Genomic DNA, 21,746 nt, shown 5'->3' with positions numbered 1-21,746 from the left:
TGCAGTTAGTGGTGTTGTGTCCTTGTAGAATGTTCAGGTCCTTGAACAGAAAACAGATTGAATTGAATTCCCTCCATGATAGGAGCGGATCAAGATATGATAGATCTGAGAGAAATAAAAACACAGTACCACCAAAAGCCATCATAAGGTTCTGTTCTGCTTTTTTGTACTTTGATTATCATCGCTAGATTTATTGCCCAGTATTTGTACTCTGACCTTCTGTAAATAAACTCAGTAATATGTTGGATGTCACTATGAGAAGGCAAAGCTCTGTAATTGTGAAGCATCACACTGACTTTTGTGTTACTTACTACAATGCAGATACTGCACATACCGATTCAGACATTTGTTTTCTCGTTAGAATGATGCCGCTGTTTCCAGGAAATGGGCCTTTGGAGATTTCCGTCATTTTTGACTTGTTCTACATTGTCAAGGCGCTTTGAAAATTTGGGTGGATTATGTAAATGGATCAAAACAAATAGCATAAAGAAATCATCTGAAAACTACATCAAACTCCAAAGGAACGCACAACACAGGCATGGTTATGAAAACACGACATGGAGGGCAGGGAGACGGCAGATACATGACAGCACAAATTTACCCCTTCCTCATTCGGATTCCTATTTTTATCCGAGCCAAGGCTGGGCGTCCTGCTGGTGACTGCGTCTTTTATGTTTGACATCAAATTTGAATTAAAACCAACAAAAGTGACAGACACTAGGCACCGAAGAAAAATTTCAGGTTATAACGTTCTGAAACGTCTGTTTGTATGCAGGTCACAAATTCAGTGGAGCGCAATCTGATATTTCAGGCAACGCAAGCAAGTTTGCTTAGCAAGTTTTTGCTAAGCGTTCCTCCAGTGTGAATGTCCCTGCTGAAGTTGCCCATGAGTTCTCCATGGCACACATATGGCAAAGTTTTGTCTGTTCTTGAACCCAAAAGGCTCATCTCTCAACCTATAACATTCCCACTGAGTTGCACCTCATTTAATGATGGGATACATTCAAATTGAAACAGGGAGGCAGACAAAATATTTGCATTCCATCAATGTGTTCTTGCCCAACAAGCGTGACACATTGTGGCATGTTGACAGCAGGACATTCCAAATTGACTTAGTTTATTTTTGTGACCTCGTTTCAAAATATCCCCCTTGTTACCCATCATCCCACCCATTTGAGTAAGAACAACACATGTGTTTGCAATTATATGTGTATTTCTTACAGATGAAGAGATTTTTGCTTACATATTGCGTATAAAGCAACTTACGTGGAAAATTTCTAACTGAAAACAAAGACACAAACTCCAGCGCACTCATTTCATCAGAGCCATGCCAGTGCATAGATGGTAATTAAATTCTTCGAAGCAGTTGATTATAACACCTGCAGAATTTTGTATTTGTTTGGCCAAAAGGTTTTGACCATTATAAGCAGCACAAGTTCAGTGGTTCATATGAACAGAACATACATCATGTTCCTTATGAACCACAATTCACTGGTCAATTTTTTGTCATTTTCTTTGTCTTTTTTCAAATTGAATGTCCTTTATCATTGGAGAACATGCCAATTGAAAAATACCCACATTTTATTAAAACCAAAGAGTGGTGTCGTTCCTTTCAGTGTTTGTGTATCTTTCAGCCACAGATTCGTTTTGTTCTTCCATTCATGTTTTTCATTATTACACGCAAAGTATTCTCTCAGGTATGTTGTTTGCGCATTAATCTCATCGTACATTCTCATTTGCATTCATTTTGAGCTTGAATGCACCTGAATGACTGTAAAAGACTAGTTATATCATTGGAGCCAAGCAAACAGTGTGAACACTGGGGAATGGGGCTTCCCCACCTCCCTGTTCCAACGATCATGCAGAGCGCCACTGAATAATTGTGAGACAGAGTGCCCCCCCCCCCCCCCCCCCCCCCCCCCCCCCCAAAAAAAAATACCAATGATTCTGCCTTTGACTTGGACTTCTGCACTGAAGTGCACATGTGTCAACCTTAATTCACGGAATTAATGAATTCTCCCAGGCATACACATTTCCCCAGAGCAGATAGCATGGTAAGTCACTTCATATTCATTCATATTTATATTCATGTTCACTGCAGGTTAGAACTCGGTCTAAAATCCTACCACTCCAAACCTTTGCTCTAACTCTAACAGTATACTCTGACAAAAGCTTGTAATAGAATTAAATCACTTTGGTGTGACCTGAATGTAACAGTCTAATGTTCCTCTGCACTGTTTTTACTTGTTTTTCTTATGTGTTGGGAAGAACACAGGTTCTCAAATGGTGTGCTCTCTCTGTCTGTAAGTGTTTCTGTTTGTCTTTTGGTGCTTGTATTCAAGAGGTCTGTAAATCTGGTGCGTTATTTTGTATTGCGATATGTTTTCGCTCTCTGTTGGTCTCCTTCCCTCTCTCTTTCTCTCTATTTCTGTCTAGATCTTTTCCTCTCTAGATTTTTTTTTTTGATTGTGTACGCATGCATGGCTAGCAGCAGCAGCAGCAGCGAGGTTGTTAAGATACTTCTGTGTTTGTCCTCTGTGTCTGTACTCCGCCTGTTACTGGAGCTCCGCACTGCATGACATCCGGCCAGGGATTTTTTTTGGACTGTACCGTCCCGAATGGAATCGCTGCACATTGCGAAATAAAAGTGATTTCATATGATTCACGTAAATCGTCTCAGTGTCTGTGTCACATACGCAAGTGGCAAAGCTGTCTCCTCAGGATATCACTGGCAATGGGCATGACTGTGTAAGCATGCAGGTAGAGCTGTAATCACATTACGGTACTTCATGAGGTGAAAATAGTAGAGGTTAGGGGCATTTCATTGCAGGGTGTGTCCAAACAACGCTTCTTTGAAAAAATGAAACACAGGGTAAGTGTTTGCTTAGACAAACCAACCATTTATAAAGCAGCCTCCTGACGAGCATCAAAATGATCTGCGCCTTGAATTTCCAAGGAAACACATCACCTGGGTTTCAAAACAGTAATTTCTTGATGCATTCCAGAGAACTTTAAAGAGATCATTTTCAAGCACCTACTGACACACGAATAATAATAGTGGTAAGATGAAATGCTGATTTTGTTAAAATGTGTTGCGGTTCCTTTAATTAAGCATCAATAAAACATTAACACATATTACTTTGCAGTGGTCAGCACTAAAGCGAATACTGCAGATTTCTTAAAAATGATTTACAATCATGCATCGAACATCAATTAACAATGTAAATCATGGACTGATTTGTTTTGCAGTGGCTGTGGTAAAACCATTTGTAGGGGTTGAGTGCTGTCTACTTTAGGACAGGCAGGGCAGTAAATATTATAATGTTTCAATAACATATAAAGGAATGGGATATAAAGTGTTATATATAGATATCTGTATGAGTATGCATGAAACCTGTTATGGGTGCAGTTACCATGTGCTATCACTCACTGATTTATCTGAACCAATCAGGGTTGCTCTCCATAGTGACTATGAAAATCTGTGACTGACAGCATATTACAGCGCCACCTTTTTGGAGGACCATGAAACCCCTGGTCTCTCATCACCACCTAAAACCAACGAGCTGATCAAACGACACTCATAGTCTGTTTCATGGTGTGTGTGTGTGTGTGTGTGTGCGTTTCATTTTGGGGCAGCATAGTTCTCACACTATAATCCCAAAACAATGTGTTTACCGCCTCAGTCTCAAATCAGTGAGATATTTCACGATCCATGTTCAGTATTATTATGACCTGATCCTTATCCTGCAATTAAACAGGCAGTTGTGTGACTATAAGCCTGTTCTTTAAATGGACAGTTCACAATTCCAAGAATACATCAAAGGCGTGCAAACAGCATTATTCTCATTGAAAAGGCTCTCCACTGTAACTGGTTCTCTGATGTCACTGCTCAGTCCAGGAGACATCAAAGTGTTTTACAAACGAGTGATGGAGGAGTGCCCGCCAACAATTAAGGACATAAATTATTATCAGATTACATTTAAATGTCAGACAAAGAGCCTCAAAGGACCTTAATTCAATAAGGGTTTACCAGCAGCTATTTATATGTGGCCTAATGCCTTTGTGTTGGATGCGTATGATATGTGTCAGGAAATTTGACTGCACAGTGGATTGCAGTCAATATCTGCCAGGGCCGTGTCCCTGGGGGCCGAGTTATGTGCTCAAAATGAAACTTCTGCCTTTCGCACGAAACAATGTCTGTCCCATTTCTAAATTTAACGCAATTCCTGCAACAGATTCAGCGCTCGTCTTCCCTTTGAACTCGGAGCACACTGCAGAGCGCACGTTTGAGACGAGCCACTGAGCCCTGTTTTGCTGCTTATCGCAGCATTCAAAAAGGTTTTTGTCCGTGCAGCAAGACGCTGTGTTTGTTTACGTTTTTTTTTTTTTTTTATTATTGTTTCCAACGTCTCTCATGTCCTTGAATTTATGTTTTCAATTAACTGGTGGTAATTAGATTGAGAAACAGTAGATTGGCAGAAGGTGTGTGTGTGTGTGTGTGTGTGTGTGTGTGTGTGTGTGTGTGTGTGTGTGTGTGTGTGCGTGTGCGTGTGCGTGTGCGTGTGCGTGTGCGTGTGCGTGTGCGTGTGTGTGTGTGCATTCAGGGAGGAGACACTATTCTTGTCAACCAGACCCATGTCACAAAATCAGAAAATACACAGTCAAGCCAAGGCTGGTTAATTTGGTCACATAGATAACAGATAACTGCCCTCCTAGCACTGATAACTCTTTATAGTAGAAAGTCACTGAGTGGTAGTACTAGTATAATATTGTTTAAAATAAATGTCACGTATTTATGAAAGTTTCTGATAGTTTAAATGTTCTCCCTACAAAGGGTGCTTGGGGGATGTCCATCCACATTTTATGTAAGGCACAAAAGGAGAGTAGCATGTCTTTCCATTGTATACTCTTAGCACAATGATACATTTAAAATTAGAAATATAAACCAAAACTGTAGATGAAATTGTCAATACACAAAGAAATGTGTTTTTGAAAGTGAAAATATGAAAATCTGGGGATGAGTAAATCAAATAATTGGTATTAGAAGCATACAATTTCAACCATACACTTATCTTTTACACTTATGTCAAAATGTGTTATTTACATTGTTCTGAAATGTTTTAAATTTGAACTTTTTCATGTCATCATATGTCCATTTGACAAAATGCGTCTTTGCTACTCCCCTAAGCTTACATCGAAAATGGCTGTTATGCTGAAAAATTATATCTTTAAAGTTTGTACTTTGATGCACATTGGGATGTACTTTGGGACTGCCAGGTTTCAGTAAGACAAAACACAGTATGTTCATACTCCTCACCTCAACATTTTTCCCAAAAACCTGCTGCCAAGTGGTGGCAAGTCAATATCTTCCCCTCTGGGACACAGGTGCTGCTTTGCTAATAATTTGCCTCAAAACAAATAGCTTTTTCAGGTTTGACTTTGTCTTATGACAATGACACTGAAGAAAAATGGTTAGTTTAATGTCATTCTGTGTTTAACCTTGAATAATATGTTTAAGCAAGTTCTATGACCTTTTTGATCCTTACACACATTGTAAATTTGGCATTTACTGAAACAGTCTTGTGGAAGAACCAAAAAAATGTAAAGCTTTACTAAGCACAAAACAGAACAGGGGCTATACTGAATTTAATCTCTCCAAAAAGTTGTATATTCAGATGATAAATCTGTGATTTTAAGAGACTGGGCATATGCACATGCCATAATATAGTCAATAGGGTGCCTCTTGTACACTGTATATGGCTTTGTAAATATAATCTGATATATGTCAAGTTATTTAGGGTATCTCATTAATATTTGAAATATTATGTGGATAATATGTGGATTCTTAGCTCATTTTAAGCAACATTTGATTGGATTCCTACAAAAAAAAAAAAAACAGGAGGAGACAAATCAATACCATTAGTTTAATCACTCAGGGATGTCTGTTCAGAACCCAACAGCCTGTTCAATCCCCCCAACCACATCTTAAACTGCAGGGAGGCTGATTGGTTATCAGCACCCTGCAGACACGTAAAGTCAATGCCAATGAATCGTCCTCCACGGGACGCTGCTCGAAGAATTACCCAGACACTTCAGAGACGCCCGCCGCCGTAGCTACAAGGAGCGATGCGGCTTTGAGTTAGCGTCTCTCTCGCCCGGCACTCACGGAGGCTGCATCCGAATGGGACATCGCGCACGGGCCATTCGCCGCACGGTCGCATCGTCAAAGGAGAACATTACCTACTACGCAGAACCAGAGAGGGTCACAAATGCACACTCACACAGTCCCACCGTTTGTGGCCTAATAGTGATTTATTACGTTTGAATGCAGCACGGATGAACATGAAATGCGTTCATTCTATTCTCCGGAACCTCCCTCCTCTTCTTCACAGAGAGCTGGTTTATTGGGATTGTTCAGCTCTGCTGAGCTGCCGAATTAAACCACTGGCCGCAAAGCAGGTTTATAACTCAGGGTAGTGCTCTGAATCTGACATCTGAGCACTCCAAAACAGTAATGCTGCGCAGAGAAAGGCAAATTGCCCTCCCATGGTTCTCAACATTGGAGCGTAGCTGAAAGTGAAGTGTGTGAGCAGTCCACATGCACATCAGAAAGAGCATTTTTGGGATCCACTCAGACTGTAATTACCTACAGTGGAAGCTAAACTGCTTATATATTACAGTAAAACTCCTTCATTTGAAGTCAACCATTTATATAAAATGTAGATGTGCCCAGCATATAAAGCAAATGAAATGAAGTCTAGACATTTTGTGATTGAACTGAAATGTACATTGTGGGGATCTGTTTGGTGGACCAGTAAAAGTAAGAGGTCCAGAAAATGCTCAGGTCTGGATTCATGCAGCACTGATCCTGAACTTTGATCCTGAACACAATGAAAGGCGGCCATTTGTTCTAACTTTGACACACACAGTTCGGGGGAATCAGCGGTCAGCAACTTTAATGAATGCAGCTACAACACTTGCAAATACTCCATTTTTTAAAATACGGAAAATGTGAGCTATGCACATTTCATCGGAGAAGCACGCTGGCTACGCAAATAGACACATTAATAATATATTGCTATTGTCATTCTCTCTATACCATACCACATTCATACGCTAATGTCAGCGGGCATACCTATTTCTGTCAGAAACCAGTTTGATCTGGTCGGCATAAATGAAGGTCAAACTGACAACACATATTAATTGAAATGAATTATAAACATACGAAACTATAAAAGCACTGGATCAGACAGCACAGAGGGCAAATTATCAGCTCTGTATAAACCCAATATTCAGCATGTTGCAGATGAATTATCTCTCCCTCATAATTATTTCCTTTTTCAAGGCAGAGAAGACTGGAGTCTGGAGGGAATCTCTCTTTTGCTCTGCTTGACCTCTGTTATCTGCCGTCCGCGTACACCGCACCTCCGAGAAGTGCTTGATGTTGACAGTAATAAAGAAGCACTGCCTCTCTGCGCCAGAGCAATAGCACAGGCTCTCTACCAAAGAGATATTCAGCTCTGCGTGCTTATCGCCCAAAATTGTGTCTCTGCCACGGTTTTCGCTGAAATGGTTTTGGATTTGCTGGTGCATAATGAATATTCATGAGGAGGGCTCGGCCGAGGGCGGCATCCATAGATAAAGTGGGAATTGTGTAGAATCCAATGAAACAGACCACGCCCCCCCATGGAACTGGAATATTCATGTACCAGCTGGAACCTCCTATACAAAGAAACATGGAGGACAGAAGAAATTAGCAGATTTTCAGTCTTCTTTTTGACCTATCAATGGCACTACTCAGAGACATCCACTGCATCTATAATCTTTGTGCTGTGTCCTATGTTACTGTTATGACCTCAGCCAAATTTGGGCTGAATAAAATCATGTGACTAACATGATATTTGTTCATATCATCACCCCTCATGCAGTTTAGAAGCTAGTCAATTTAGCTAGTCTATTTGTCAAAATAATTGAAACTTTGGCTGTTACAAATCTATGAGTGTTAGAACCCATTTAACCCTGTGCCCCATATCAACCATGAGTCCACCCTAACTAGCAGTCTGTTGGCTCACCCCATGATCATAGTATCATAGTAAAGTGTATCAGAATGGTGCCCTGAACCCTGTCTGTATCAGGAAATGGATTGGCATGATGGTTCCACGATAGACTCAGATGCAGTATGTTCCAAAATAGTGAGCTTGGTCTATACCTCTCCCCTGGTATGTACCCGACTCCTCTTTCCTGGACCATCCATCTGTCCTGGTCTCCTCTTGGTCCATTCCCGCGACTTTTCCATCCCTCTCTCCAGTCTATATCTCCTCTTGGTCCACCCCTTGCTCCTCATCCATCTTTCTCTCCTTGGGACTTGGTGTTCCCATCAGCCTGCATGTAATAAAGAACAAGCCAAGTCATTCTGCACAGTTGTAAAATAAAATAAGCTGTGAAATGCAGACTGCAGCAATGCAATGAATCATACTGTGTAACACACTGCAGCGCCGCGCTTTTATTGATTGATAATTGAATTCGCTTGAGTTGCACCACAAGAGCATTTGTCATTCCTTGTAGACGTACTGCACAGTTAAGAAACAAGGGGAAAGGAGGGAATCAAACGAGGTTCTGTGAAACAAGAAAAATGAATATTTCAGTGCATCAGACAAAGAGTAGAATATCCTACCGACTATCAGATATGTGCACTTCTCCCCTGTGGAAAAAAGTACATATACATTTTGGGTATTCACGTATATTTTATATGGTGACAGACACGGGTCTTACTTATGTCTGACACTGGGTGAGAGCATGTCATACATTATACTTGCAATGACGTTTAAAGATAAATATGTATTTTGTCATTTATTCATTTATTTTTCATTTGTTTTCATTTAATTCAGGGTTTATTGTAGAGACTGACACAGACAGCTGCATACCTTTCCTGTTGGTACCTGGCAAACAGGAGTCCTTTGCTCTATTCTCATAAGCACACCGTGCACCCACAGACTGCATCCAAAAAACCAGCATTCTAAATATACTCCCCAGAACCTGTTGATGACCTGATTTATTTCCTCAGAATCATACACCCCTCTGCCTATGTGTGGGAGTACATTCTAAATGCCACTCCCTTGTTAAAAGTCATTTCAGAGTTGTACATATTATGCACATCATGGAATGCCTTGGAGGGTTTTGCATTTAGCAGACACTTTTATCCAGAGCAACTTCCGGCACAACATAAGTATATCCATTCAGATCAATCGATTTAGATCAATGATGAAAGCTTGACTGTGAATTCAGTGAGACGGACCTTTTGTGACGTAGGATGTAAACTCACTTCCTTGAGGCACTTGCCAGATTTATCTCTATCTCTATCTATTGTGTGTGGTCCATATCTCATATCTATTAAGGATGTAAATGTCCCTTATCCCATTCCCACCACCACCTTCCACTCTTCTCTTGCATTCTGTACAGGTGAAGGAAGGACTCCTTTAGAGGCCAGAATGAGCCACAAGAGACACCCCATTCGAAAAGCCCTGAGAAAGGCCACAAGAGACCAGAAAGAGACAGTTAGTCTCGGTTGTAGATCTGTGCCCAGTTGCTGTCTCATAATGGTCATCAGAGCTCAGCTCAATTCAGAACCTGTCTCATGAGTGCGAACAAGGGTGATACTTTCACTTCTAGCTGTTTCTTCTGTAATCTCTTCTCTCCAGCTCCTCCTAATATTGTAATATATTTATATAATTTACAGTATATATATATATATATATATATATATATATATATATATATATATATATAACAACTATGATTGAAATAAATCTGACTTGAATTAAACAGATTAAACCTAATTAAACAAATTTACAAGAATGTGAGTACGGTGCAATGTTTGTGGGCGGCATGCTAAACAGAGAAATTTGCATTTGATATGGCAAAATGTCCCCCCAGAGATGAGTAACTTCACAGTGCACACTGCTGGGGGCTTGTGCATTGTTGTTGCCAAATATGAGGTTATTCTCAACATTCTGAGCAAAATGTCCTTGATGTGAGGTAAAACCTCAGGAATAAATGATTACGCTGAATTATTTTTCTGCAACCTCTCAGGACCTTTTTTTACTGCAATTTGCATCATGCAATTTTTTTCAATGATTCTTACCAAATATGTTAAAGCCCTTAACATGAGCCAAGCAGCCAACAGACACACTGAACTGGATATTTACTAAAGCAATTAAGGTTAAGATTACAGATCCAACATCAAAGATTTGAACGTGCAAACCAGCTAGTTACAAGTGTGGCTCCACAGCAATTGCTCCACGGCTCTCACGAAAGGGTTGCAGCGTTAGATTAGATCATACTCGTTGACCAATATTTCAAAGGAAATCATTCCCATCACTGCTGGCTTTGCAATTACAGGCAAAGCATTCTGGCATGACCAACATGGAGGCAAAACTGCTGGTGCGGCATTGGGTCTGTTCCCAGGTGTGCCATAGGCATTGTTTCCCCATGGACCCTAACTGCCCATCCCAAACCGCCTCAGCAAATTTCCATCAGCTGTGTGCAGTGATAATGTGTGAAGATCCAACATGCAAAATGACCCTGGAAAAGGGTATCTGTCAAGCACAAGAATAATGCAGGGCAGCAAAATGAGAAAACCTTAAGCTGGAACAGAATTTAATAAACGTGATTGGATAGGCCTAACAAGCTTGGTAGGGATAAGGCTGGGGGAGTTTGGGGGGGGGGGGGGGGGTTACGGAAACATTCCTCTCAGTATCCCATCCCGTTATCAGTGGAGATCAGGAGGTACGCTCACGTGTAATTTAGAGGAGTAGAGCTGTGAAGACAGAAACGCTTCCAGTCTTGTTACGCCATGGGGAGCATCAGAGAGGAGATTTCAGCCCAGAGGACTCTCTCAGTGCAAACCTCAGAGAAGATAACAAGAAACGAGCTGTTTAGTACACATTAGCACTCCGGCACTGGTACGACATGCAATCTGCCGAGAGATAAACTCTTCGGGGTTGCCACAGTGTTCAGTGATCCAATTATCGATAAATGATGACAAATGTATGGATCCCAGCAATCTTTCTGTCTAAGCATGTTTTAGAGTAGAGTTCAGACTCTGGGTCCCGGTTTTCAGTCCAGCTCTGGTTTTAATTATTTGCTTGGAGTCAAATTAATCATCTGACAAGTATCAATGGCCATGCATCCCCAAGACCTTGACTGGACATGATTCTTGTATCATATTGGAAATATGATTATTTGATTCGAAAATGGCGGCTCTACATGCTGTCTGGTGTCACTTAGTGAACGTGTGTCATTCAAGTAGTATAGAGCTATAGAGCAAAGGCCACCATTTTATGGACTTACAGTCTTCATGCAAGAGACCTGACCATAGTAAGTGTATGTAAAACTTTAAAGAAGTAGTTCACTGAAGAAAAAACTTAAATAAAAGAAAATGAAAAACAAGGTTCATTGATTCATTTGTAAATAAAAGACCTGACTGTTCTAGGCAATGGCAGTTTCATTGTTGGTCTTTTTTAACTTTGTGTAATGAACGGCGGCTATTTTGGTGCACTGCAATGCGTGCACATCCATCATAACAAACGCAGAGGCAGCTGCTGCAAGTTCACATTTTGGAAGCCGGCGCCTGTAGCTCTGAAAAGCTTTTGAGACAGACCTCGAGTTTGCCCTTCACGGCACCGTCCTTCTCCTGGAGTTTGTTTGCTCTCAGCCTGGTTCCAGTAAGCCGCCTCTTGAAAACAGCGCTAGGGTCTGCTTCCTGCCCCCTGCCGTGTCCCTCCCTGCAGGCGCATTGCTATGGGCTGTTGTTACACCCCAGGCCCTCTCGGCGTGGGGCGCTTCAAACTGGCAGTGCCAGGGTGTGGTTGGTGGTACCGTCTGCCCAGCGGCCTATAAAAAAAAGAACCAGATGCACACAAGGCACTTGACAATGCAGGTCACTATTTGTGAACTTTACTGTAACCGTGCGCACTTGTTCCCTTTAAGATCTGTGATGCTAAATGAATAATTATATTAATAACACTGGTTCCAGGGAACCCCTTACTCTTTAGGATAAATGTCATAGGATACTACTATTAATACTACTGCCACTACTACTGCTAAAATAATAGTGATAATAATGATATTAATAAAAATAATAATAATAAGAAGAAGAATATGATTGATTTTTCCAAACAGTTGATATCAGTTTTATATCAGTTATTGTTACAATTTAATATGTACATGCATCAGAAATTATACTTACATTTGATAATGCACTAGAAACACCAGTGTAAACATCTGTGAAGTGCTTATCACAAAGCCATGTGCATGGGGAATGCAGGTATTTTAGTGAGACTAAAGGTCTCCTGCTGCAGCTACACTACATTCAAGCACCACATGTGAATATGAAAATGCTACGAAACTGAAAATCAGTCATGCACCCTGTCACAACAGCATAAGAACATCTCGTTTTGAGTCTTGATTAGGTTGATTATAATTAAGTGTTGAACTCTCATATTTAATGCACACAACAGGCATCCTTGATACTGATCTTGTTTCAATTTTCAAGTTGAGCTTGCTGTCGTTTCAATAATTTCTCTCTCCAACGGAAGAAAAAAAACAATCAGATGCAAGACAATATGATTTCACAACATTACTTTTCAAAACAGTACATTTTACTAAACTGATAATCATTGGCATCAGTTCAGAAATAATATCTTTATATATTTAGAAATAATAGACTCTGTGTCTTATTATGTAGACATTAGAGTAAGTGCTCTGTTATTCAATGGTGTCAAGGTAATCAAAAGCAAATGATATTGGCCAAGCTATTTACCACTAAAAGCAAAATCCTAGCTTCTACATTTAAAGAATGGATGTGCAGAAATTATAAGTCATTTAGAACTCATATTTTTACATATTTCCTCTAACATCTCCAACAGCTGCCTGTGTGTATAGAAGAAATGGACTGAAGAAATGGCCTGCCAATGTAAACGGTTCATTAACACAACATTAATATATACTTTACCAGAATGCCTTTTGCCTGTCCTCATCACAGCACTGGTTATAAATCACTGATTTCAGCTAAAAGGAAAAATACTAAAGATGTGAATTTAAACCACCACATGAGTCAGTGGAATCGTTTGTATAATACCTTTGGAGCAAATGAGAGACATGTACAAATTTAAACCACCACATGAGTCAGTGGAATTGTTTCTATAATACCTTTGGAGCAAATGAGAGACATTACAATGGAATTCCAAACCTCACTAAAACCACAGGGGAAAACCTTTGGGTGGACCTGCCTAGCATTTACATATCAGAATTTGCCATTGGATTGGTGTGGGCATGACTAAACCCTTGCTGAACTTAATTTGAAGATACATATTATAAATCTTTTTTGTTTTGATTTTCCCAGAAAAGTGAATTAATTTCAATCCCCAATCATATTTGTGGTACAAGAAAACCCTAACAGTTGAAGGTGTCCCTGAGTGTTGTGAACCTGAGTGCGGAGACACTCGGCATCAATTCAGCTCACGGAACCTGAAGAGCGCCACAGGACAGACCTGCACACTTGAGCTTCTCTCAGGAAAAATGCCAGACATCCCGGGGGCTGTAAATGGCACAGCAGCCCTAGGATGGAGCGGTTCTTTTAATCTAAAACATTTATTACCTGTAGGGTCACAACTATTTGTATTCCGCTGGATGCACTGGGTTCCCTGAAACCGCCACTGTACCGTCTGGTGCGGTACCACTAAGAAACGCTACTCATCCGATAGAGCATCACTTGACAATGTAAAACTAAGTTAAGATGTTATGCACAGTACTATATATCTGACATATGATTAGCGTAGATGACCACGCCTTCACACCACTGGAAGAAGACAAGGGCCATTGTCTTATTATCATGTGCCCCAAGGGCCTGAAATCAGTCATGCAGAGAAGACAAACAAGAATGTCTCGGTCACGGCATGCATTTCTATATGTGATGAAGGCTTGTTTTTGACTCTCAGAGTAAATGGTGGCTTTAAATGGGTCACATGACAGTGACACGCATATGCGCATTAGCAGGAGAAGCGGCGTGGGCGTATTTTGAATGCCGTTTCTGCAAAGGAGGCACAGCGGCTTTATTAGCGTGCTCGCGTCAGGAGGGAATGACAGAGCTGTGGGGCGAGGAGGTGCCGTCGCACCTAGAAACAGCTAACGCTGCAAACTCTGCCCATTTGCATCTTAAAGGAGCGCCTCAGCGGCTCGCAGCCTTCACAGCGATGGCGTCACGTCTCTCAAAGGCACTGCGCTAACCGCGTGGAAGATGCACCTCTCACTGCTCCACAAGATTCAGCCCCCGGCTCAACCAACCTCCTGTATGTCCTGAAATTGCCAAACTGTGCTTTCAAAGAGGAAAAATAACACATTTTATTAACAATAACACACTTTTTTCTGAGTCGAATTTAAACTATTGATTGAATGCAGAGGTCAGCATCCAGGTTATGGAGATTGGCTGTTTGCATTTGAGACTCTGCATTTGAGAAAACCTAAAGCAAATGCTCACCTTATGCTGAGTTATGCAATACTACATTGACAGTTTTAGCTGCTTGTTTAAATGAATAAACAAACAACCCTAAAGATAAAGATAAATGTAACGATACATTAATTTAGACACTTCCGAGAGTCTTATGCTAAAATATACTGCTATACTGCTACTGCTATACAGTAGGTCTCTGGTGCATACAGAGAGGTGTTGAATTCTGAATATTGATGTTTAGTATCTTTCATTTCAACACAACACTGTTCAGACCTGCACTGGACCCATATTGGATCCCAATCCACACTTGATAATGGCTCATCTTTACACACAGGCAGTATGGGTTTAATACATCAGGTTCAGGGCACTCCTACAGGCTCTGATGGCTGTTCGACACTTTGTAATTTCCAGAAGTGTAACGCAGACAGCTCCTTGTGGACAGAAGAGTGGCAGGGGGTTATGGACGATTAGAGCTCTTTCAGTCTAGCCTCCCAGCAAAGGGAGACAGGGGCGTACGGACAGCACATCCTAAGTCCTTGAGGGAGGAAAGCAAACATTTATGAATTGTGCATGTGCATCTTTCATCCTACCTCAGCACAATGCTCTAACCTACCAAAACAGTAATAAGTGGATAAAATAAAATAAGTGGATTTGTTCTCACTTTTTCCCTTTGGTAGCTCAAAGAACAGATAGTTTATCAGACATCTAAAAGATGTTCCATTTGTTCATCTCTTAAATGAAGTCTAACTAGTTACACTGGTCTAATTGACTGTACTACTGTCAAATTTATATATACTTTACCTATACTTATACCACTACCTTATGCATTTTCTTCTCGTGCCAAAGCATTGTTGTCCTCCCACAACAGACGACATTGTTCCATGATATCTTCTCTCTGTGACATTTCTGTTGTAAAGCACATACATCAGTTTGATTTATTGATTCATACATCAACAGAAACTTTCGGTAGACAATTAAAAATGTAATATAGCCACATTTTATTGTTTTTTTTTTTGGGGGGGGGGGGGGGGGGCATGACCCTCTTGAGCAGCCTTGGCGTCCCCTGTCTGATACTCTGGTGTGTGTCAGTGGCCATCGATCCTCACATCACATAACAGAGAGGAAAATCTCTGAGCTGGACCATGGCACCAACAGAGTTTCCCTTCATCATGAGCTCATTACTCATTTCCTGTAACCCAAAAATCCAAGTGTCTTCAATGGACATGTGAGATCCACATCATTATCTTATTCCCGTCATTTCCGGGTGGATATCTGAAGGACAGTGTAGATCAAAGCTAGAGGAGATTGTGTCATTATTGTAAAGATTAACTGCATTCATATCATCGGCAATGACACAGCTGCCATAAGGTTATTGATCATGTCTGCACTGGTCTGTGATAATGTGGACTGATAAAAAAAGGGTTATGTGTCATCAATGTAGCCCAAAAGTGCACTGATGTCAAGAGAGAAGAAGTGCAGCACTAATGCCTTGTTCATACATGTATCTAGGAAGTTCATCAATCATACGAAGACCATGAGCTCTGCAGACCCTACACAGGCATTGTGGCATGGCAACAGTTTCACAGAGAGAGAGTTCAGGGGGGCAAGCAGTCATCCATGCCCTATAATCTTTGCCATACTCTCCTGCTATACTTTGAGCAGTGTAAGCTGTTGTGTTCTAATTCACTTTGAGACAGAGAGGGCTTTTAGTAAGACACAAAAGAGGGGACAGGATTACATTCACTGTAATTGCATGCTAAGAATGCTGCATTTGTTCCACACATGTCTGCCTTACATCTTTTAAAATGTTCAGTGCTTCTCTTGATGTTTCAAATGTATGAAGAACCATTTAGCCTTTAACACTGAAGTTTTCATTTTAGATATCAGGAAACTCAAGATTAAGCGATACATTAAAACACTTCAAGAATATGATGTGCACAATGTGCCAAAAAGCACTCAGCCACTGAAGCATTGAATGAAATATTTTTTAAGTTGAGAGCAACTTTGGATGAAGAATCTCAATCCCACTGCCAGTTCAAGCTCTGACAAGTTATGAAAAATGTCATTAGATCATGCATATGACAGCATCTCAGGATACTAAATAATTTGTAAGTGCATCTCTTTCTGTGAAAAGAACATCAAATAAAGTTGTTTAATGAATTATACAAATCAATTTAAAATGTAAATAACCCAGTGTTTATAGTTATTAGACTGAAAAATGGCAGCAATGTCTTCTTACTTAACCCAGAAATGTTGAGAAGGAAGGAAATCTCTCAGCCAGCAAATTGTTTTTTAACCAGCCAAGAAAGTATGTGAATATGTGAGAGATGCAGGGTAGAAGGCAGCTTAATAATACAAATACATATCTTCAGTGTGCATATACTGCAGATATCCCCATGAAATTGTAAATAATTAACATATATCTGCATGGTAAAATGCAGATGGTCAAATAAATGGTTTAATAAAAAATGAGTGCATTGCCAGTGTCAGCACAAGTGATGTGTTTTTTTTTTTTCTGAATAAATGGACAGGTGTCTAGTGAATACCCAAATCCCCAGCTGAGTTAATACATATGATTTATTATCAATTTTGCTGGAGCAGGAGTTTAAGCCATTGTGTGACACATTGAAACTGTTCTAAACGAGAAGCAGCGAGTCAGACCTGTCAGCTGGTTTCTGCTGTCGAAGCCCGAACGGCTCCAGACCACTCAGCGTTTCTGCTGGAGAAAATTACACCTCTTCAGCTTGTTGCGCTCAAAGAGTGTGACTGACCGGCCAATGAGAACAGCTGAAATGGCGGACTGGCCCAGTTGGCGTGCTTGACCAGCCAATTAAAAAGCCAATAAGATCGATTGTCTCAATGGGTTGTTTGGGTGGGGCAGACACTGAGACCCAATCACATGTTTACTCATGCAGTTTTCACAGCAGGACCCGGGGGTACCGTGGTTATGCTGTTCTGTGCGTTTTTGCTGAACTCATATGGTGAAGTGGTCTTTAAACTATGATCAGAGTACTGCACTATGGAAGCCTGCAGTGGGGCTGTGTTTTGTTCAAACATAGTCAGGGCACCAAATCTTTTTTTAAGCATCTGTTTTAAGTTACTGCACTCATACAACGTGACTTGCTTTGTAAGCCACTCTGGATAGGAGCGCCTGCCAAATGACTGAGTGTAAATGTAAATGATTATGGCAAAAGCCTTAAGCTGAGATGTACCTGTGCATCATTCATTCCCGGTGCGGCTGCTTAGCAAGCACTATGATGAACTGGCCCTCTCTAAAAAGCCCATTAAGAAAATAAGAACAGAAGAGTGTACACAGTTGAGAGAGAGAGAGAGAGAAAGACCAATGAACACACTTCTCTTCCATCTTTGCCATGGCCATGCCAAGTCATCACTATTTTTAGTGACCTACTATTGGCTCTGGTGTTTTAAACCAGAGGGAGTTTGGGGGCCACATGACACTTTTGTGACATAATGGGATTAAGAGCAACATGAGGCATACAGTAGGGTCAGAGTTCATTCTGCATTATTGATAAGAAAGTGACAAGAAAGAGTGCCAAGAGGTTGCTGGGTTCAGGGGGCACTCTGCTATAAAAGCCCTTGGGCCAAAGGCTTTTCCTAAATGCTTCAGGCAAAATCAAGCTGTTTAAGTGGATAACATGTAAATTGTGGAAATCCCTATGTATAGGTGCATCTGCTAAGCCAGTGTAATGTAGAAGTACACCTCCCCAGAAAAGTATATCATAGGACCATTACCCACATTCCATCTCTTTTAATGCTGAATGCTAGGCATACTGTTTCGAAGACTTTGTTGAGACTTGAGTATATGAGGATTGATCCCACAACCTTCTGGGGTCAGGCCTGACATTCTAGCCACAAGGTCACTGAAATGGTGCAAAAATGCAGTCTGTATTGGTACCAATCACTCTGCCAAAATTAGACGACTTGATTCAATAGATATACTTGGACGTTGTTTGCAATGGGAAGAGAGAAATTCGTCACAAAGTAGGACAACAGGTTCACTGGTGTGGGCAAATAATTGATGACGCACATGACACCCCCAAATCTCTTTTTAAAGACTCTATTTCCAGTGGCAGGAACAATATTGGAATTTTAATTATTCATGGGGTCCATAATAGAATAATTAAAAAGGAGTGTGTGTGTGTGTGTGTGTGGGGGGGGGGGGGGGTGGTTATTTGATCTATTTTTACTTTACACATCAATTTGTTTCCCTCTGAATAATTGAAGGCCTCCCTGCAGAGCTCTGACACCCACCATGGGACACACAAGCAGAGGGGGCAGGAAGGTGTCACAGCTCTATTAAAACAGTGACACTGTCAAGTGACAGAAAAGTCTCCAGAACAAAAAAAAGCATGTTTTTTTAAAATTCCCTTTCACCAGTTGAGATCGTGAAATAGGGTGCTTCTTTTTAGCTCTCTGACAGAATTGGGATGACCGTGGGGAGCAGAGCGATTTTTTAAATTATTTATTTTCTCCGAACGGAGACAGCACGACAGGAAAGATGTGGAGCTGGTGATACAATGTCACTTCAGGCAAGTGACAATCAGAAGGAGAAAGTATGATTTGAAAAGGATGACAGGGGAAGAAAGAAACTGCCATCTCTTTAAATGGCTGCATATCGTTTACTGTAAAATCTTGACAATAACACAAGGAGCGACCAATTCTTATTCTTCATTATTCTTTAATAATGATTACTAGTTATTTGTAGTCATTATTATTATTATTATTAGTAGTAGTAGTAGTAGTAGTAGTAGTAGTAGTAGTAGTAAAAATATAATGATAGTAATAATAATCCTCATTATCATCATCTTAGTAATGTGTGCATGTGAATGCCTATTTGAAGAATTTAAAGGAAGTCCTATATTGAAGGACATACAGCACGCTGTACATTCCTTCTCTATTAAAAGCTGTATTTGAATGGTGAAATCATATATTACTCAGTTTGTCCTTTATCCTCTGTGTCAGGTACAGTACCTTTTTCAAACAAGGAGACGTTTTGATGAAACACGTTATGCATTATTAAAGCCACAGAACCGCATGAGGGTGGAAGCGATGAGACAGAAAATTTCTCCAAACTGTGTTTTCATAACTCAGATCAATACATCATTTCCTGCAGGGCCCCAGGGATGGAAGCAGCTGTCTAGGAAGCAACAATAATAATCAGATTGTATTTATGGAGCGCCACATAGAGAGATGTAAATACAGTTAGGCTCAACTAAGACTTCCTCTCCCATTGGTCTTTAGTTTGTTATTGAGCTGAGAGAAAACATGGAGAGCTAACTAAATGCAACACTTGCATTTTACTAGCATTTTTCCCTTATTTATTACCTTTTTGTAAACATCACTTGTACTACTTTAGGCTAGACTCACCACCACAGCCTATGTTCTCGTGTAGGAATGCAAGGTGAGGTGGATGCATTCTTTCAATACATAGACTATTTTGGGTTCAGTGGTTCGGAAATTTTGAACTCAGCCTGCACTTGCAAACCAGTCACAAGCCACTTGCGAGCCCCAGCCCTCTACATTCAAGATTAGGCAGATATCAGAAATCTGTTTTGATGACAGACAGGTATGTTTAATATCATGATTTGTGTAGTATGGTAGTTTAGAACCAAGATGCAACCATGTTCTCTTCAACAGCAATGACTGCATTGCCAGTATTTTGCCCTTAAGCTACTGCAGGAGTCATGAAGCCAGTGACCCAGTACAGGAACTATTGTTTCCGTGGTGGCCTCTTTCAGTTGCAGTCAAAAATGAAGGGATCTGTTATGGAATGTGTAATTGGCATTTACCCACCAAAATGCTTTTTTAGTTCACAGGAAAGAAAAGAAGGCTATTTTTACAATCGATAAATCATTTCTTTCTGTGCTGCATTCTTGACATCATGTGTAATTTCCTTCAGTGAAAGTAAAGTTTGGTGACTTTGACGGAACACAAGAATGATAAGGACTGACAGGGGCAAGCGCTCACATGCGCAGGAATTCATTCAGGACGGGTTTCCCAGGAGATTGATTATTTAATCCGAACCTGAGAGCGGAAGCACTCCTGAAACCCTTGGGAGATAAGAACTGGGCTGAGAGAAGACCCGAGAATGACTGAGAGCTGGCCGCTGGGAGTGCTGCTGCCTCCTCTAAGCAAAAGCGGGAAAAAGCGCCCATGCTAACACGTACGTCTGCGCTAATGAGCGGCAACTCCACTGTGAAGGTAAAACCAGATACGGATTTCATGTTCACAAGCAGCAAATGTTTAGTGCTGATTCTATAGGAGCGGGGTGTCTTCACTCCTTCTTCCTCTCTCTGAGCTACACGCTAAAGCCTGACTATAGGTGGGGGTTTCACTCTCTGACGCTGATCTTACTACCCGTGGATTTGGTAATAAATGCACACCTGCTCGCAGATCCAGAAGGCCGCTGTCTTTTCAGTTCCGTCGAGTGTCACCGCGGCATCTTGAGCCGCGTTTGCTCCCCCGGTTTCAGGCTTTGAGAGGGAACCAGCAGCTCCTCCTTGCTGGCTGCGAGTGTAAGCACCCTCATCAATGAGGATTTTCAGCCCGGCTCTCTGCCTCATTTATGGACTGCCAACAGGCACTCCAGCGGCCGACGGCACAGCGAGAGGGAGACGGGGTGCCAAATGTCTCAGCGATCTGCGCTGGTTGTGTGTATGTGTGTGTGTGTGTGTGTGTGTGTGTGCGTAAGAGAGAGAGAGAGACAGACAGAGAGAGCATGCATGCGTGCGTTGGTACAGCCATTACACAGAAAGCCGATGTTGACATCTTTGCAAATGGAACAGCAGTTTGACTGGATGGAAGAGCTGTTTCTGTACAGAAGTGTTACATCCTTGGTTTGTGACCCTTCAGTTTAAATGAATGCAAGTCAGTGTGCAGTTACCAGTATGCCCTTTTGTGTCTTTCAGATTTAACCCAAGTGTCTTCACAAAATGTGCCTGCCACTTTCTCCACCTAAGCTATGACAGTGCTGGATTTACAAGTTACTGTCTGGTATCATATGGAGAGAATGCACATGTGGGTAGGAGGTGAATTCTGTAGTTAATATTCCAGTGTTTTCAAATCTAGCTCCTCCAGCACAAAGCCCCATTGTCTTCTGTTCTCTGATTGTTAAGTTATCTTTGTGGATGAAGGCTTTTTGGCAAATTGAAGCGGTCCCATGGGTAATAAATCAGCCAGCCAACCTTTACTTAATACAGCGCCCTTAACGATGGAA

This window comes from Megalops cyprinoides, chromosome 22, assembly GCF_013368585.1.
Source record: "Megalops cyprinoides isolate fMegCyp1 chromosome 22, fMegCyp1.pri, whole genome shotgun sequence".
NCBI lineage: Eukaryota > Metazoa > Chordata > Actinopteri > Elopiformes > Megalopidae > Megalops > Megalops cyprinoides.
The sequence above is the reverse complement of the archived record's forward strand: the minus strand, read 5'-3'. Positions refer to the sequence as shown.